General features: G+C 46.3%; 1 protein-coding gene across 1 annotated transcript in view; it reads left to right on the forward strand.

Annotated features, from left to right (window-relative positions):
• Positions 1-19,238, forward strand: part of LOC144170769 (zwei Ig domain protein zig-8-like) — a 327,868-nt gene that overhangs the window by 26,200 nt on the left and 282,430 nt on the right. The window lies entirely within an intron of this gene.

The following is a 19,238-nucleotide window of genomic DNA, read 5'->3' on the forward strand; positions in this document are numbered from 1 at the left end:
TTTACATGGTTGTATGACCGAAGTTTACTATTGCAAGTTGATTTATTGATTGATTTATTGTAGGGTTTACCGCGCGGACGTAACGCAGGTGATGAGGCGCGCCGTAGTGGGGGGCTCCGGATTAATTTTGACCACCATGGGATCTTTAGGGTGCGCCGAAATCTCGTACACTCGGGATTTTGAGCATGTTAGTTGGTAATGTGACACGTTTGCTCCCATAAAAACTGCGGTATTTGCAGGTTTTGGTTTACGTTGGAATGTTCGCATTTTATTTGACGCAACTGCGCAAAGATTAGTGCCAGGTTTGAGGCGTTTACGTGGCTATCTATTTAACGTGTACTCATTTTCTGGAATCTAGTTTAGAATGACCGAGTTAAATTTTAATCAAGGTTGTAGGTTATATAGGGCACCATTTAAATGGGTGGCACTAAGGAAAAAAAAGAGGCTAGTACAACCGCAGCGTGCATTGGCATTCAAGAATAAAATGCCGCGAAGAAAATGCCGCATCACTATTTTCATTACGAACACTGCGAAAGTTTGATGTATGAAAATGCAGCTCCTACTCTTCGTATAAGCAGACAAGGAGCTGCTTTTTGATTGCTTTGTGACAAGTATGTGAAATTGGGAATAATACTAAGGACCTGTGATTGTAACTTTGCTCAGCGACCTCGTTTGCGGACGAATTGCTGGTTAAGTCAGCCGGGGACACCAGCAAGGGCTCTTTTGTCCGACAAGGTTATGTTCAGAGTTATTACTCCTTTGTCTGCGTCGCTACACGCAGATATGCTACGCTACACGGCGGTAGCGTACACGTCTACTGGTGGTTTGCTTCCCAAGACGGGCGCTTGGAGAGAAGGAGGAGAAGGAGAAGGAGAAGGAATAGCTTTATTGTCAAAAGGGCATGAATGGCCGGCTGGGGAAGGAAGTGGACGCGGAGGGTATGTTAGTCCTTTTTGGTATATTATTCCTTTTTGGTTTATTAGTCCTTTTTGGTAAGATGACACGTCATCACCCCCGCTTCAAAGGGTAAGCCAATAGCAATCATCATCGTCATCATCATCATCATCATAATCGTCGTCGTAGTCGTCGTCGTCGGGAGGGAATAATCGAAAAGATATTACTGTTCAAGGTTCAATCACTATTTTGGCGGAGAGCATTTTAAAGTCTATGGTTCAGTGAAAAGATATTTCATAGATTTCGTGAAGAGATAGGCGCTCCAGAACGTTTATGACAACAGTCTGTCCAGGTTATCACACCGGCTTGTAAAAGAGGAGGAAGAAATTTTACTGAGCAAAAATAAATTGTGGGGTGGCTTCCTAGCCCAGACGTCTATGGGTAATCCTGGCGCTGGCCGCTCCCTGTGTTTTGCGGTGATTTAGACTCTATCACGAAAAAGCTGCCTAAAAACGACAGAGGGGGCCTGTAAAAAAATTTGAGATGATCGGATGCAGATATGTTCTAAATGAATCTTGCTTGTCGTCTTTAATGTATGTCAATTATAATCACCATATATTCCTTTTAATAACAACTGATGTCCCATATTTTTTTTCGGCAGGGTCTGTGCCACTCTGCGAATAGGTAACATTGCGCTAAGCTCCACAGCACGCACGCAGGTTTCAGAGTGCGCGCACAGACTTCTTGTGGTCTTAAAAAAACTTGTGGTCGACCCTCCTAGAGCTAGCACACTTATTTATTTATTTATTTATTTATTTATTTATTTATTTATTTATTTATTTATTTATTTATTTATTTATTTATTTATTTATTTATTTATTTATTTATTTATTTATTTATTTATTTATAAATTGAGCTTGCTGAATGGGTTGATTATCCTTCCTAGAAGCATCGTTTTTTCAAAGTGCCCCCCTGAGTATGCGCGCTTTGGCATAGATTTTCTGTAATGGTTCAAGCTTTAAATACTTCGATAGTTACACTTAACGAAAAGCGCGGACTTTAGAGCGCCTCTTTAGTACCCGCGGTCTAAAATCCGCACTTTTCATTAAGTGTCTCTACCGAAGTATTTAAAGCGTGAACCATCACAGATATTATCATCATGTTAGTCTTACTACCGCAAAGGAGGAAAAAGTGGTTGCAACTATAACGCTTCATACCTGTCACAAAACTGACCACCTTGGCACAGCCTCGAAGCAACATATTTACTAGCTACGATGTCGCAACGTGACCGGCATTTAATTAGGGCCACAAAACCAACCGTGACCACGCCTATTGGCAGACTAAGGTATGCTTTATGCGTTTAATTCTCCGAGACGCGGCTTGTCGTGTATCATGCGCGAACTCACTGTCGTGTCGTGAAAACAACCACATCGTTCTTGCAGCACGACAGCTTCAGGCCGTTCACATGCCTTGCCCTAATTCTGCACGACAACCTGTGAGAGTGGAGATAGGAGTACTCCTTTCCAAGTCAATCGAAATTATGCAACCTCGTGCCTTGCACATAGCGCCCACACAGCAGTTAAGGAAAAAAGGGCATAAGGTTGGGTGAGGTGGCGAGAGGTGGCTTGTATAGGTTCATACTCTTGTCGATTCACATATTATAATAGACATTCAATATAAGAGCTTCTGGTCATAGGGCAATCCGAACATGTGATCGTTTTTACCAGGCTCGAAGGCTAAAATGACAAAATCTTTAAGCAACTGTCTGTAGACCTCCGCAACTTATGAAAAACGAGGGTAGATACTGAAAGAAATCGCCTTCGGAGTGCCTGCAGTTGCGGAAACGCCCCAGTTTCCAATCGGCATTTTTGTTTTTTATGTAATATTACTTTTTCTACTTTTATTTTATCTAGCAGTGACTGCGTCTGAATTCTTCGAGTCTATTCTATTACTCTAGAGAATAGTAAATACGCACGATTGAGGGTCGATAAAACTGACAAACTAATTGCGGAATGCTATTGTAAGAGGATTATTCCTTTTTTTCTTTATTGAGGAGCGAATTCTTCGGTGGGAACGCCTCTTCAAGAGAGCGCGCCTTTTAAGGAGCCTCCATGAGTTTCGCACTTGCCTAGCAAAAAGGAAGGGGTGCTCGCGCCCACCTTATTCCTCTGATAAGGTGCTGCGTGCCCCTACAACCTCCCTTTTTTGCTTCGTGGCAGAAAATACATGACATCGGCGTATTCGAAGAAAACCTGGCTTGATTGATTGATTGATTGATTGATTGATTGATTGATTGATTGATTGATTGATTGATTGATTGATTGATTGATTGATTGATTGATTGATTGATTGATTGATTGATTGATTGATTGATTGATTGATTGATTGTGGGGCTTAACAAAACTGTCGAGAATATGAGGTGTGCCGTAGGGAAAAGCTCCGGATTAATTTCGACCGCCTGGGTATCTTTGACGTGCGCCCAAATCTCGAAAACACGGGCGTTTTTGCTTTTCGCCTCCATCAGAAAAGCGGCCGCCGCGGTCGGGAAACGAACGCGCGGCCTTGAGCTCAGCAGCACTATTACAAAGCCTGGCAATATGACACTTTCCAGTGTCTTATTCCAATGGCTGCAGCAAGTCCCCTAATACACGTTCCGGTGATCTCTGGGCCTTGTGTTTGGGCGTCTGCCTGTCTGGCCCACGTAACTATCACAGTAGGTCAGAAGAATGAAATAACCTGCCCCTACAGAGCCTTCAACAAATTTTTCTTGTTGTTAGTGCCGCAATGAATTTCGGCGTCGTATTTCCCTCGTTTAGGCTTGCTCTTTTGCATATCCTTTAAATTTGATTGGGGCTGAATTTCGATCTGGGAAGATATGGGCGTAGTCTTCATATACCCGCGACACGAACCTTCACGAATAGGGATAAACGCTCACACAAAAAAACTAGCGCTGATGCAGCAATGTTAATCAGAGGAACGTTCGGTTGGCCACGCTGCGCAGACGGAACGCACCAAGGGGATATATCGAGAGAGAGAAGGCGGAAAAAGACAACGAAAGCGTTCTTATTAATAATTGTACACGCCAGTACATAAAAATTTGCCGCGTATCTGCTTGCTCAACTGCAAATGTCTTCAAAAAGCGGCAGGCTTTTGCCGCTCTTGCCACGTAACTCCCTCTCTTCTCACCGTCCTTCACGCCCCTGCCCTTCCCACGCTCTTCTTCCGCCTCCTCCTTCACCCCCATGTAGAATACAATGGAGGCTTGCTAAATACAATGGCCCAGCGTTCTCACCGTACGCGCGCAATCTTTTGAAACAGCGCGCGTCTCTTCGACAACGTTTCTTAACGTGCTTTATTTTGTTTGCTATCTTAAACGTAGCCACAAACCTAACGCGTATTTTAGATGCGACGCTGAGAGCATCTCTTGTCGGCGGCTCTGTTCTTCCTGCGTGCGTCCGTCGTCGGCGTCCGCACTATCCTCCGCTCACCCCCTCTCCTCTCCGATAGCAAACACTCTCTCGCCAGGGGCATTGGATTGGATTGGCTTGGCTTGGATTGACTTGGATTGGATTGGATTGGATTTGGATTGGATTGGATTAAAGTGGATTGTGTTGGATTGTGTTGCGTCATAGCCGCGGCAGATGCACTGGCGCCGGCGCGTGCCCAGGTGAGAGCGATCACTCTCTCTCAACATCTGCGGGTGTGCGGCCCAGCGCGCTCTTACTCCGCCGGTGGGCGGCGCTGCGCGTGGTGCTGCGCATGTGCAGTACTCTCTCTCTCTCCGCGGTCTGCTCTCCTTCGGGCGCGCTGCGCATATAACCGGTGTGCCGCTCTCCGGCGGCCTTTCGGTCGACGGTTGCTCTCCGCTTGCGCTTGAACCCCCCTCAGCGTCGCATCACACCAGGATTCCCGCGAGGGGAGGTGGGCGTAATTTTTTAATTTAAAGAACACTGAAAATGTCGGCTTAGAACTTAAATTTTGCCTTAAATATGGGTTCGGTTTTCTTTGCGATTAATACTGTGAACATGTAGGGTCCATGCCAGCTGCCTTAGGGTTTAAAACAGTCTTGCCTATGTAAACTTCGTGATCACTTGTTTTTTCACCCGTGTTTTAGCCTTGCGGCAAGTAGTTAAATCAAGTATGTCGTTAATAAATTTTCTTTCGAAAGGGTGACAGACAGAGGTAGAATTAAATTATGAGTTTGGTTTCCCCCTGAAAAAAAATCTATTGTCTTTAATAAACAAACCATAAAAAGCGTTGATGGGTGCCCGCTAGCTTGAAGAGACAAGCGCGAAGGCAACAGCGGTTACAATAAAATTGTTCCCAGTTTAAAGACGCTAGGAGCTTCCGACATACCGTTTGCAAACCAACCAATATCACCGCAGAGTTGCAGGTGCCGCTCATTAAAAGTAATAAGTGATTCCTCTTTTCATGTGTACATGGATCAATGTTGTAAAAAATCTGCAACTTCTTACCATCCAATGTTTCTTATACACTGGGGCCGGCTCCACATTTTTGTGACCCGGAACGCCGCAGAAAATCCCACTGGTGTCATTTTTGTCTTTATGTAGAACCTGCGTGGATTGCAACGAACCAGGTGCTTTGGTCTCATAAACACGCCTGGGGAGAAACTCCGGCCGCTGCCGAGAGAAGACGGCAGCCGAGAGCAACCTAACGCAAAGCGGGGGTGCTTTACCGCAGTGCCGTGGGGCCAGATGGAGAAACATCTCGGCGCGCAAATGCAATCCGAAGAGACGAAACGAAGGTTCCTCCCCGCGAAAACCGCCGGGGGCGACTGGGAGATGCATGCGCTGCGAACTCGCAGCAGTAGCTCCTAATACTGCTCGTTTTTGAAGGGGTTGAGCGCGCGTTGAGCAGGAGGACGCCTCGGGCTGGAAGCAAGAGGCGAGGGACAGGGGGAGGAGCAGAAGGAGGAGGAGGAGACGGCGGCGGCTTCTGTCATTAGGCCTATGCGACAAGGGAACAGGGAAACGCACTTCCTCCGGCAGGAAGACGCTCGTTCATCTCAGGAAATAACTGGCGAGCCCAGATATGAGCGTCATTAGAAAGGCGGAGAGGACGGCAGAAGAGGGAGTCCCAGAGAAAGAACGAAGATGCGAGCAACGAGGTGCACGCAAGTGTTTAGCCACGCATATGCATAAGCGAGGACGATGGCTTCCCGTGATGAAGCGCGCGAATAAGCAGCGCCCACGTGTTCGCTATACTCCGGGTAAACAAACACCTACGTGCGAGATAATGCGTGGCCAATGCTGTTGGGTATCCCAGGCTCGTCGCAATTTATAGGTAGCTTCGAGCGAGCCGAATATGTGCACCCGCTAAGAGACATCCCCGAAGGGAGATGTAGTCGAAAATTTGACAAGATGCGGTGCCGGAAACTTCACGGGTAAGAGAGAAGTGACGTGTCCATGGTTGCGGACATTGATTGCTAAGAGGCTCGTCGTTAATGCCACCATTCTTTGCCGAGTGCAGCGTCACTTATATGATGGCTGCAATGGCTCAGGCTTACGTTTTGGCACTTTGCATTTGGGACTGCTGGATTATTAGTGCGTTAGTATCCCGTGGTACTTGGCAAAAAAAAAAGAGGCTACCCCGGACGCACGTAACACATCTATAGCATCACCGGAACGTGTTGACAATCAGCGAGGCCGTAAGACGTCGGAAAAAATAAAAGGTCCTGGGGGCTATTCAAAAGAAGCTTCTAGCGCCTTCGTATTTGATGCGGCTGCTTATGTTGCCCTTTCAAGAACGACGTCTAAGCAGCACAATTGTTGAAAGAAGTGATACCGACTTAACAATAACTGTAAACCTAATTACTGTATAGCTGGCTTTACAGCAAACAAATCGAGGTTGCCCTCATGCGGATATCTTCTCTACAAACTGTTTCCTGAGCTCCAATATTTCCCCCGGTGAAACAGTCGATGGCTAGCACACCACGTTTCTCAAACATGAGATAACTGAGTAAATAAATTAACTTGTGTTTCATTTAAGAATAAGTGTGTTCCATGACCGTTACTTTCATATGGGCTGGCGATTCTTTTTGCATTGTCGCCGCCCCGGGCTGCCGCCTTCAATTTAAAAGCCGAGCATTCGCTAAGCTGCCCAAGAAGCATTTCCCCGCGTTCGTGCCCACACAAACTGAACAAATGAACGCAATAATATGAAATCTCTCCTTTAATATGTGAAGGGGGAAGCAATCATTTTGTACATTACAACTGAATATACCTCACACCTGCCGAGTGCTGACACGCCATGACGTAATAATACCCCCCCCCCCTTGCTACTTCCGGTATTTTATCTCTTTTAGTCCTAATATACAGTTTACGTAGATCATTAAGTGTTGATCATTACCTTTCAAATAGTGGTATTTTCTCACAGTGATTATATTCTATGTTCCATTGGCTCGCCACTTCACTTTTACACGTAGAAAGCAGTTATCAATTGTGTTGATTGTTATTTTTGTTTATTAGCCTTTAAATTAGTGCACGTTTTCCACTGTGCTTATTTCAAATAATGTGCATCTTACGTTCGAGATACATGTCGGGAAGCTCTCTTAATTCTTTGAAGAGCAACCTATTCTTCTAGCATCAAACAGGACAAAACCTCTCTTTGCTAACTTATTTCTTCCATTGAATTACCGACCTCCGAAGAGACGGGAGCAGTAAACCCCGTTTCAGTAGAAGCGGGAGATGTTATTGACAGTTGTAACATTGACCCTCGATTTGAGCCCTCCACGCACACAGTAAAGCCATGTCAACTCAGCCAAGGCAAAAGCTGCAGCTGCACCAACTGATTCACAAGCTAAGTACTTTCGGCCCTCGCACGATCGAGTTAATTAGATTTTCCGTAATCGTATCCCCCACTGGCAATCCAAATCCCCCCAGAGCCGTCTGGTCGTAGCGACGGGCCTGCCAACATCACTGCATGGCGAGGTGATCCGTCAGCCCAGTGCCTATGGCTGCCACTGCCAGCGTCGCAGGAACTTGGAAATGACGGGAACGCTGCGCAGTAACACTGACCAGCAACATTATCGCTAATTTCGAGGCACTGCTGACTCTGAGGAAGAAATCGTTAAAGCCCACTGATTCAATTAAAAAAAGAGGGGGACGAAAACATTCCAAATTAATATCCTAGGGTATGTGAGGGATGTGATTTGCGTCAAAACCGAACCATCGCGTTTGCGGCAACAAAGTCACACGTTGAGTAGAAATGTCTGCAGGCCAAGAAAAAAAGTGCGTTCACAAGTTACTGCAAGTCTATTCGAACTAGAGTTGCCATAAACGTGGAGAGAGGAATACATGAAGGCAGTTGAAGAAGACAGTGTCAGTAAAGTTGGTGACGTGTTTATATATGTAGGCAAAAATGAATACTACTTATGGAGAACATACACCTCGGCTACAACCATAAAAAGTTAAATCTTGCGCAACTTGAACAACAGCCGCTATAAAAGAACCCATAAGTGTCCTCAGTAATGTTAAAAAGGAGCCCAAAGGAGCTTTACCCACGCCAGCCGTATTTTACACTGCGTAAAATGCAAAGGTACAAAGCGCGTTGTGCAGCTGTGGCCAGCAATCCAAACCGCGCGTTGAGGTAAGCAAATAAAACAAATAGAAAAAAAATAAGTAGAGCAAGATATGGCGATAAAATTACCCCAGCAGTCTTTATTTTGATACCGCGTCGAGGTTATCTTCTTGCCATGACTGATTGCTTGACTTGTGCGGAGTATCTTGGGCCAGCGAAGATAGCCCACCAGCGGGCTTCCGACACTCAGCCGCTCGGCAAGGCCGAAGGGGAGACGACGCGTCTCCGGCTGATCGGTATCGTAGTCGTCGTGATTTAAGAGTCCTGCCGGCCCATCTCTTCCTCCGCCGATGGCGCGTCAGGCACCTCGCCCGGGGGCAAGCAGAGGCGACCGGAGGGGTGGAAAAAAGGGAGCACAGAAGTGCGTAAGGAAAGGAAATCCTCCCCGGAGGAGCCATTAGAGCTGGTCGATTTCGAACGCATTATTGGAAGACAAGTGCAACACAAACGACAGCATGGCAAAACGAGTCGAGTGGCGTGTGCACAATGCTGCCGGAGTAGCGGGGCCATCCGCACGACGATCGGCAACGACAGCAAGTTTCGGAAATTGGTGCTCACCAAACAAGGCCTCCTCCTCTTCCTCCTTTTATTGTCCCCTCTTCCACGACCCTTGCCATAACCTCGCCTCCTTCGCGTCGGTCGTGTACCGGTGCCTCTACTCCCCTCCCTCCTCCGGCGTGCACCACCCCCGCCTTCTGTGCGACGGCGACAGTCCGTCGGTCGTGGCCTCTTCTTTTCGGCACGCGCCTTGCGACAAAGACCGTCCCGTCAGGCAGCAGCAGCCATTGCTGTCTCGGACGGCCGGAAGTTTTCGAAGTACAACGCCTGGCGCCGTCTGGAAATGAAACAGTTGGACTGTCCTCCGCTTCGCCTCTTGCTCCTCTTTTGCACTCCTGCTCTCAGCTGACTCCTTTCATCTTATCCGCCCTGCTCCTCGACTACTGTGTCCACTTTCGGGCTGTCCCGCAGATGAAGATGGAGCGAGTTCCGAGCCTGCGGCTATGATTCGCGGGGAGAAGACTTCTGCTTCGATGATTGCCGTGTTTTGTGTGTTCAAGAGTGGTGACCTTTGGGTCGTAGAAACTTCGCGTGATGAAGAAATGACACCAGGCTGTTTTCTGTTCGATAGAAAGCAAGCGCTCTCCGGTACATTTGGTACCGTTTGGGCGAGGAAAATAAATTATGATTTCTTGGGTCCCTGCGTGCGTCGCTCATGAAGGCAATCAGACAGTCGTTTTTCTTATAACCTACGCCGTAAAAGAAAAAAACATATACTGGCCTATCTGCCTCGATAGACTTATACTATTTCAGACCAACGCAGCGCAGAGAATGTGTTTCGGGTGCTGTTGTATGGTTGTCTTGTGAACTAACGGCAGCTTTGCGCAAGAATCTTGCACATGAAGACTGGAGATATACATGTTTCATTGCCTCAAAAAAATCTAAATTCCCGATGTTATTATGTATGGAATAGATTTCCCTTCTGTAGGGCCCCGTTAAGAACTAATGCCGACTGCACTGTGTCACTGACCGCCTCCAAGCATTCCCTGAGACTCTCGTTTGGCGGCTCTGGTTACGCCACCCCTTCTTGTTACAGTTCTGATACTTCTGTGCGTGTTTCTACAACGACCCTCATAGTATGCTTCGTTTCTTCGTGCGCTCATTGAAGAAAAACCGATCTTATTCTTTTTTAAAATATCGCGAACAGGAACAACGGCTCAGAATGACGACGGGACGAGCGCTGTCCCTCTCTTATGTGTCTTTCTGTCTTTCTGTTGTCTTCCTGTTTCCTTGTTTCTGTTCGCGCTGTAGCTATAATAAAATCAACTACCAAATCGCCCAACAGTTCACATTGTCAATCTTACTCTTTTTAAAACGCGTTAGTGATCCTTGTAGCGTTCCTACATACAAAATCTTTTGCGGCGAAATCGTGCTGAAAAATTGGTAGTTTAGAAACGGGTTTTAGCTTTTTTTCTCCGAATGACTTGGCCACAGAGCCTTAAGAAACTCGTGCACTCAGTGAATGGTGCGCCCTTAGTGACGTCAAAATAAATTTCAAAAGAGGGGCGCCCGAGCTTGTGCGTCTGACATAACGGTTGTGCACACTTGAAGCCTACATCAGGGTCTCATCTTTATACGTGCCCACGATGGCTTACCATCGACCGGGAATACGGGAGATCCACAGAAGACCTCCTCTGCAACGTGGCGGCTGCACCCGGGGTCCTGCGGGTGCAGCCGCCGCGACATGGAGGCACGCTCACACCGCAATAAGGAGCGACAATCAAACGAAGCCTTAGCCTCGCTCGCAGAGATACCAGTGGCCCGCTTTCGGTGCCATTTAGGTGACAGCCGCGACTACAACCACCGCAGGAGAAGGGACTCGGGACAATTTTCTGGTGCGCGAAAGCGATAACAGGGGGAAGAACACGCAACCCTTTTTCCCTCTCCATCTCCAGGCCACCTTCTTCACAGAGGCAAGCCAAGCCAAGCCGACCGAGGCACGCAATTCTGTTTCCCTTGCGTTCCCGCGCTCTTCTCTTGCAGTCTTCTTGTTTGGTCCGGCCTCGTTCGCTGGCGGCGACGACGACGGCGACGACCACGCTTCCGGCTTATCTCAGCTTTCGCCCCGGTTGTCGCCGCGCGCGGGTAGCTTTTCTCTCTTGTCGCCATCTCTTTCTCTTCGCCCCGCTATCTGCGCAAGCCCTCATCTTCTTCGTGCCCCTTTCGCGCACCTTATTTTCCGGGGTCCCGAACGCCCTTTTCAGGGGGACCTGCTCCTATATACGACCTCTTTGCCTACCGCTCTTCCCTCCCAAGGAATCCTCAGATGTGCCCCTTTCATATGAGCCCGAGACTTCCATTCCCGCCCTCTTCCTTTCCATTCTTCCAATTTCCCCGTGTCCTCTCCCCACGGAACGCCGCTACCAGCGGTTGGCGTCATCACTGCACCGAAGGCTTCCCGCTCACCGAAAAGACGCGGAACAAAAAAGGAACGATGAATTACGAATAGCGTGGCCACCGGGCGTTGAAAAATTGCTATTCGCACGCCTGTGCGACGACACCTTCCTTCATAGAATATGAAACAGATAATTTAATGCACACACATATAAAAACAAATATCTGAGGGCCTCGCATAATTTCTTGCCGAAGAAAGTAATTTTCTGCTCCAATATTCAATCCTGAACGGCGACTTTTGTGTTCTGGGCCGTCAAGAAAGAACAGGGAGCTAAGGAGCATGTCCTCGGCACATGTTGGAGGCAGGTACTTTGGCAGAGAATATATGTTTTAGTATTTAAAATGCGTCAGCGGAAATCTTGAAATGTTAGAAGCACCACTGGCATGAACAGTAGATTTAAACCTAAAGCTGGGAAAAAAAAAAAAGTAAAAAGTACGAGGCGACCCTATACAGATCCGTTGTAGGTGTACAAGCACGCTCCATTTGGTTTATTTCCATCTTTGAAGGGACCCTGCAACACTTTTTCAACCTTTTTATATTCTTAAATCCTTGCAGAACGTAGCCACCCAACACGTTCAGTACTTATATTTTGGGGTTGCAAAGTACCTCAGTCAAAAATTACTGCTCTATGCCCATCAGATAACTTGTAAACTAGCACAAAAAGATTTTTCTCTCTTTTCCGGTCTTGAAGTTGTTCGACGGCTCGAATTACGTCACTAAGGCCATGTAGCGGCTGTTCGCCGGTTTTACTTCAGTTGCAGCAATGAATTCTTTTCGATAGCAACTTTAAGAAAAAAGTCACAAACACAACGCAGAAATGGATGGCGTATCTGGTGCGACGAGCAAATCACGCAGTGCCGCTCCGTGCTGGCAATAACTATAGCTTTCGCAGTGGGTCCAGACGCGAAGGAAAGAGTGAAAGCGCTTATAGAAAGTGTTTCAGGGTCCCTCTGGCTGTCTTAAAGGAAGGTTTCACATTATATTGAGCGTTTGCGCATCAGACTGCGCATAAATGCCTGCCTATAAAGTGTTGCCCAATTCACCTCAGCAGTCAAAAGCTACTTTGTCGGTATTTAACACGACGATAAACTCCGGAGCACGCACACAGGCATCGATGCATCCGCATAAATTGCTTGTGGCCGACCCTCCTAATGCTGCGCATTGATTGATTGATTGATTGATTGATTGATTGCACTTGTTGGACTAAAGAAATTATTGCATTGTTGATTAGCCGGATAAAAAAAAATACACCTATGTGGGTAGGTGCTGCTGCTCAGTGGGTGTGCAGCAGCGATCTTAAGTGCGGGCGCAGATTTATCACGTGTTTGCGCGCAAAAAAGAAACTGAGGGAGTAAAGATTTCTCACCTCCGTTCGGAGCTTTCACACATTTGAAGGATTTTCGGTACATACACATCGCACGTAGTTATTAGTACAAAAGGAGGTCCCAAAGTAAGACTGTCGGGGGGAGCTCCTGTTAATAAATGCGAAAATATTGTTAAAAACATTTAGGCAGTCGAGGTACGGGTCAGTCTAACACGCTAATGAAATATGCAAACACTATAACAAGAAATCATGCAATATTAGTTCTGGAAAAGCAGGTTTGAGTACTGTAAACAGGAGAAAGAACAAAAATATTATTCAGGAAAAATTGTTAGCAAGCGTGGTCTTAAACTACTCTACAATATACAAGCAATATGCCGGCTATATTCGAGAAGCTGCATAGGAAATTGTGTTGCTCTGCGAGCTAGAACAGAATGTTTATGGTCGCACTAAGCACTTAGGAAGAAAGAGAGAAAATCAAAGAAAAGTTGTGGTGGTCACAAAAGAGGTAGTTGTCAATCCTACAGCATGGATGGCTCACTAAAGGTGTGTTTTTCTGGGGAGCCACGGTCGGGGGCTAGGACCCCGGTACACAAAGTCGAGAAAAGAAGAAACAGAGGAGAGATAAAGTGTGGCATCGAAGGCACTGTAGAACAAAGCTCTTTGCTTTTTGAACACAAGTCGAAAAGAACAACAGTTCATAGTCATCCAAGGAAATGTGTCTTAGCATGTTATGGGAAAAGAAGGCACTACATTTTATAGTTGTCTTAACATTCTTTGGGCTGGATATGGTAGTTGATTCCGAAGAAAGGGTATTAAATAAAGGCGGCACATAATAATGAGCGTCTTCTCTTTCCATAATTGCCAAAAACGCGTGGGATGTAATATCGCTCCGTTTCTCGCAGTAATTTGTCCTTGTTCACGGGTGATTTATATTCTGTGTCATAATATCGAGAATTCAGGGCCGAATGGGTGTAAAATTGGTGAAACTTTAACATCTGTAACGCGCCGACGACACGCAGGCGATGAGGCGCACCGCAGTCGAGGGCTCCGGATTAATTTTGACCACCTGGGGATCTTTAACGTGCGCCGAAATCTCGTACACACGGGCATTGTTGGTTTTCTCCTCCTGCAGAAAAGCGGCTGCCGCGGCCGGAAATCGAACCCGCGACTTTGTGCTCCGCAGCAGAACGCCTTAGCCACTGAGCCACCACGGCGGGTAAACATCTGTAATTCATTCTTTACCTCGGCAGTTTTAAAGTCATGCAATCGTGTTCTATCCACTATGTAAGTGGATATTTTGCGGATAATCTTGTTTATTTTCATTCCTAGTGGTAGTACAGCCGCAATCTATGGTTATTACATACCGAATGGCGCTTTCAGTTAAAGAGTGGTCTACTTGGTATCGTTTTGCATGTTGCAACCACCCGCAGCTTAAAAATACATGCCGACACAGCTTTTTGTTTTTTACATAATTGCGTAATTTCTTTCTCCCAATTTAAATGCTCATCGATGTAAATACTCAGGCACTTCATATGCTGAACATGCATTAACGTCGAACAATACCAGTTCCCGCAGCCTGTAGTGTGTATAGAACAACATCGAGGTTTTGGCAGAGTACTTTGTAAGGGCTTCTGATACACGTGATTTTAGATTTTTGTTTGGTTTACGAATATATAGTTTGTCGACATCCAAGTTAACAGCTTGTTTATATCATCTTGCATAACTTCTACGGCATTTTTTTACGAAGAGGGCATATAAACCAACGCAGCGTCGTCTGCATGTTGATACAAATGGGACGATCAGTCCCAATGTTAGCTAAATTGTCAATGCGCAATTAAAGTATGACAGATACAAGCACCGAATTACCGATATGATGTAAGGCATTAAAGTTGGGTGTCATTAAAAGTAAGCATGGGAAGAATGCGCCGCCCGTGAAACATGCAGACTTTTGTATTCACGACTCCATTTCTATTCCATTCTAGTTCCATCAGCTTCTTTTTGCACCAATCTAATATGTCACCGATATCATTTTGCAATAAAGCAGTATAGTTAACCTTATTTGTGTTGCGATAAATAACACAATCATCTGCAAATAAGTGGATACCACGTGAAACGCATTCTGGCAAATTATTAATATAAAGAACAAAAGAAAAAAACTTTGCGGTACTCCCGATAAAACGAGACTGAGTGGGTTTGTGATCATTGCAGGTTACGAACAGTGAATCGTTAAGAAGGATGTGCTTCAACCATTGGAAAAGATACCGGAACGGTCAACATTTAATTTACTAAGTTTTAAAATAAGTATGCTTTTTGTGACGTGCCTTATCGAAGGCTTTCGCGAAGTCAAGGAAAAGGCAACCGGCAGGCAAGCGACTGTACAAGAACATGTTTTGCGAGAACCGTGTTTTCACGTTAGACCCCCTAATTTAAATTTTTGTGATCAGTTGAGAACAAAAACGTTGAGATCAACCCAATTTTGATTTCCGGGATTCAATCAAGATGTGCTTTATTTCCACTAAACGCCGCGATTGAGATCCATGCTGTACCCGCACGCACCGTCACTCTCAGTCCATGGGAACGCTGCCAATGCGGCTCTTGCTTTCAGCATACACATGTAACTCTCAATAAAAAAAAATGGCGACAAAGGGGAGGGGGAGGGTTACGTTGTTAGGCCTCGCCAAAGGAATAGTTTTTAGGCTTGATTCACGTGAGTGCATGCAATGGTACTTGACCTGAAAGAGGAGAAAATTGCACTTCTAAATCTCTATTAGGGCCCGGCAAGATATAAAAGTAAACTTCAATGGGGTATGCGAGGAGTATGGGAGCAATTACGAAAGCCAGACAGTATGCTGTCAGCAAAAACCGTCGCCGACTTGGACACGTGCCATTGTAGTTTCCCAACGCTTCCACCAACACTTCCACCAACGCTTGCGACGTCGTAGAACGGAGCAACGGCTCTCATTCATGAAAATGAAACATTTCCCGTTTGTACAGCTTTGCTGCCACATTTTTTGCTAAAAAGACATTTACGGCAACGCGGAAGTCATTAGGTCCGCCTACTTTGCACTTTTAATCCCACTTGGGAAATACGATTAATTATCTGGGCATACACTATTATGAAACATGCTTTTGATTTATAACCTGATGTAAAGATCTAGTGTGTTTTACGCCAGTGCCCTTAAGTGATGTATGCAAAAGTCTGCGAAGCGCCATGGCGCAATATTGCTTCCACGCCGTTCACTCGAAGTGACAGCGCTTATGGGTAAACAATTTGAGCAAAAAACAAGCTTGGTGAATGCTTGTGAGCTGCGGCATAGGCAAAGTTTTGCCGAACTTCAATACCCAACAGTCACCAAGCGGGCAATTCGGCGAGTGGTTTTATGCCTGTTCATTGTTTGCAACAACGTTGCACTTGAATTAAACATTATACCAGAGTAGGACTCTGATTATACTGAATGTTTCGATGGTTTCGACGAATATCGACAGAAGTTCGAAGGTCAGGGACGCTAATTGAATGAATGATTTCTTAAGCACTTATAAATGATTGGGAGGGTTTTTATAGAATATTCAGACGTGGAAAATAGGACAGTGTTTTTCTACATAATACCTCGAATAAACAATCAACGTGCCCCTTAGAGAAGTTTGGGTTGAAAAAAACCGGCGCAGTAAACGTTTTCGAAACCACACAGATTTTTTTTTTTTTTTTTTTTTGGGGGGGGGGGGGTTTCTAATGCATTTTCATCAAGGGAAACGCCAAAAGCATCATAGCATTCCAAAGAATCAAAGCAAAATCAGTAAAACGCATTTTGTTTTTGTTCTGGCACCGCCGGCAATTTCGTATGCGATCTTTTGGCCGTGATGGCCGATTTCGGACCTACTGATCAATCTACTATTTTCGCATCAAAGTACCAGTTGCTGAACCGAAAGGCACACAATTATTTGACCTCACATTTTACACGCATTGTGAAAATATATAGACACATTTCTATTCGCGTGATTAACAAAAAAAAAGGGGGGGGGGTAAAGTACACAATAACTTGTACAAAAAAATCTAAAGTATTGATATCTGGTTAAGATCCAGGTGACATTTAATACGACAGCGCGCAACATGTTAGGGAGAATTTTGGGGATGCTCTGTTCGCAGCTGGCGCGCATCACTCTCTTTGCGTTTGCCTCAAGGAGTGTGACACACGAAGGAATTCATAAAATTCGAGTGTATCTGGTATTTGTGGATGTTGATGATTTAACAGTTTGGTATTCGGCCGAAAACGCCTATTCGTGACGAACCGCTTCGGCATATGCATTCCTCCACGTACACGCTACCGCTCAGGCGACTTGGCTTACTGCTGCGTTGGAGTTGCTAGTCCCCGTTCGCTTTCCGCATTTGCCCGATATCGCTAGAATCGATTCCCGATGCTGCCGGCGGATGCCGTCGACGTCAGTCGAATGGCAAAAACGCCCTTCTGCAGATGTATCGGTGTGCGACAAGGAACTGCGGTTGGGGATCTAAATTAATACAGAGGATACTTTCACGGCGACGTCCTGCATAACCAGGATATAGCTCCCGTCCGACCAATTCTTATCGTGTGTTACGAGGCATGCTGGAGGACCCACTTCGTTTCCGCAAACGATATGCATTCAGGACCGACGGCAGTAAGCGGCAAGGCTGGTCCCTCGGACCCCGTCCGTACCGCCATCACACCCCAGATAATGACAGGCCCCATCTTTCGGCGCCGAGTAGCGTCTCTTCCTTTTCTCTTCCGCGGGAAGATGTGGGACGTACCAGGCACTCATATTTTTCAGTGCTCTAGGCCATTAAGAAAGACTCCTTTCGGAGTCAGCATATGGTCGATGAATTGACTCCAAGGCCTGTGCTCTTCCTAAAGGATGGCTTGAAGGGTTTCGGGCCCGAGCGCCGCTCTCAGTCGACGTAGCTACGCCCCGAGGCTGCAGGCAACCCTCCAGTGTGGCCTCGTTTTGTTGGAGCGAGACGCACTAACAAGGGCGCAGCTGCGCCGCGCTGGTGCCTAAAGAGAGGTTGGCCGCATTCTCCCTGCAGGATGGCAGCGCGAACGCCCGCTTACCCATGGATACGGCCCATAGGTTGGCGAAGAAAGTAGGAAGACACATGCTACCTTGATAAATAATTCTTTTGTTTCTCGGTCGTACGAGCGCCAAAAGTGCATCTTGTTTGCCGGTTGGAAGCAACTGCAGGTTTGCCATCGATAGCAACATTGTTCATGTTAACCCAGCTTTTTGTTTGGAATATATTTGTGCACAGCACGTACAAAAGTAAATAAAAACATAAGAGGAGGCACATATACAGCTACGTAAAACGTCTGTTATGCAATATGTGAACTGCCAACATTGATACAATGACATGTACGTGAGATGCCGGCTATGTGCAAGATCAAAAGAAAACAGTGTTACAAGACATGAACTACCCTTAAAACCTCCCTCCACCCCCCCCCCCTCTCGAATAAAAGAAAAAAAAAACACAATGAATTAAACTTTTATGCGTCAGCCTCGCACGCATTCCAGTTGTAGACGTGGCATCTAAGCGAGAACCAACATCATATCGATGCAAAAAATTGCAGTACGTCAACACAAAACGCACTTTTTTTTTACTAAGAAGACTTGATACAAAGGGGAACACCAGCAGTATGGTTCCTTCACAGAGGATCAAAATCAGAATCGCCGGAAGCCAAACAAACTTCACCTGACGCTCCTTTAATCGGTGTTAAAAAGATACACTCGTGCCCCTTTTGTAGGAACCAAGATGCGCAAAAATAAAAGACGTTTTGGCTCCCGCATGCATAGAGCCTTCTTTGCAAACAAATCTTGAATACGTGCCGTATATTGGAGAGCATACAATGGGTGGAATGTTCGGCTGTTTCGATTAAGGGTGTCGGACGTCGTGTGCCAAAGAACGTCAAAATCCTTGTACGTCAAGCTTCAGGCACAGATTAATGAACGTAGACATCAAAGCGTGACGTTAGGCCTGGTTTCTGTCAATCACATGTCTCTCCCCCGTGCACCGCTATTCCTTTGCTGGTTAGCAGTTCGGCTGCCTATGTTTTTACCTTTTCGTTACCCCCCTTGTCCTTCGGCCATGTGACCCATCGCAGCCAATGGGGAAGTCAGACAGGCGCATAACAGCGTTCGCACCCACGTGACGCTTTGGATACCCAAAGCGCGGAGCCTACGGGAATCTCAATGACCGGATCCTAGCTTTACTTTTTGGGTACCCGGGACTCGCTGAACAAGTGAAGCGATGCTCACGCGTGAGCGATGCTTACGCATCGAAGCAGTCGGCCGCACAAGGAAGAAAAAACTATCTGCAGTGGTACAAAAGACTCCAGGGAACACCTTCCCTGTGCCTCAATGATCAAGTTCGCAGCCGCCCCAGAGACAGACGCACAGATCACTGTGCCGCAAAGCTTGCACTGAATTGCAACATCTATTTCG

This window comes from Haemaphysalis longicornis, unplaced genomic scaffold (assembly GCF_048455015.1).
Source record: "Haemaphysalis longicornis isolate Haplotype H1 unplaced genomic scaffold, Haemaphysalis longicornis Haplotype H1 scaffold_2, whole genome shotgun sequence".
Classification (NCBI taxonomy): Eukaryota; Metazoa; Arthropoda; class Arachnida; order Ixodida; family Ixodidae; genus Haemaphysalis; species Haemaphysalis longicornis.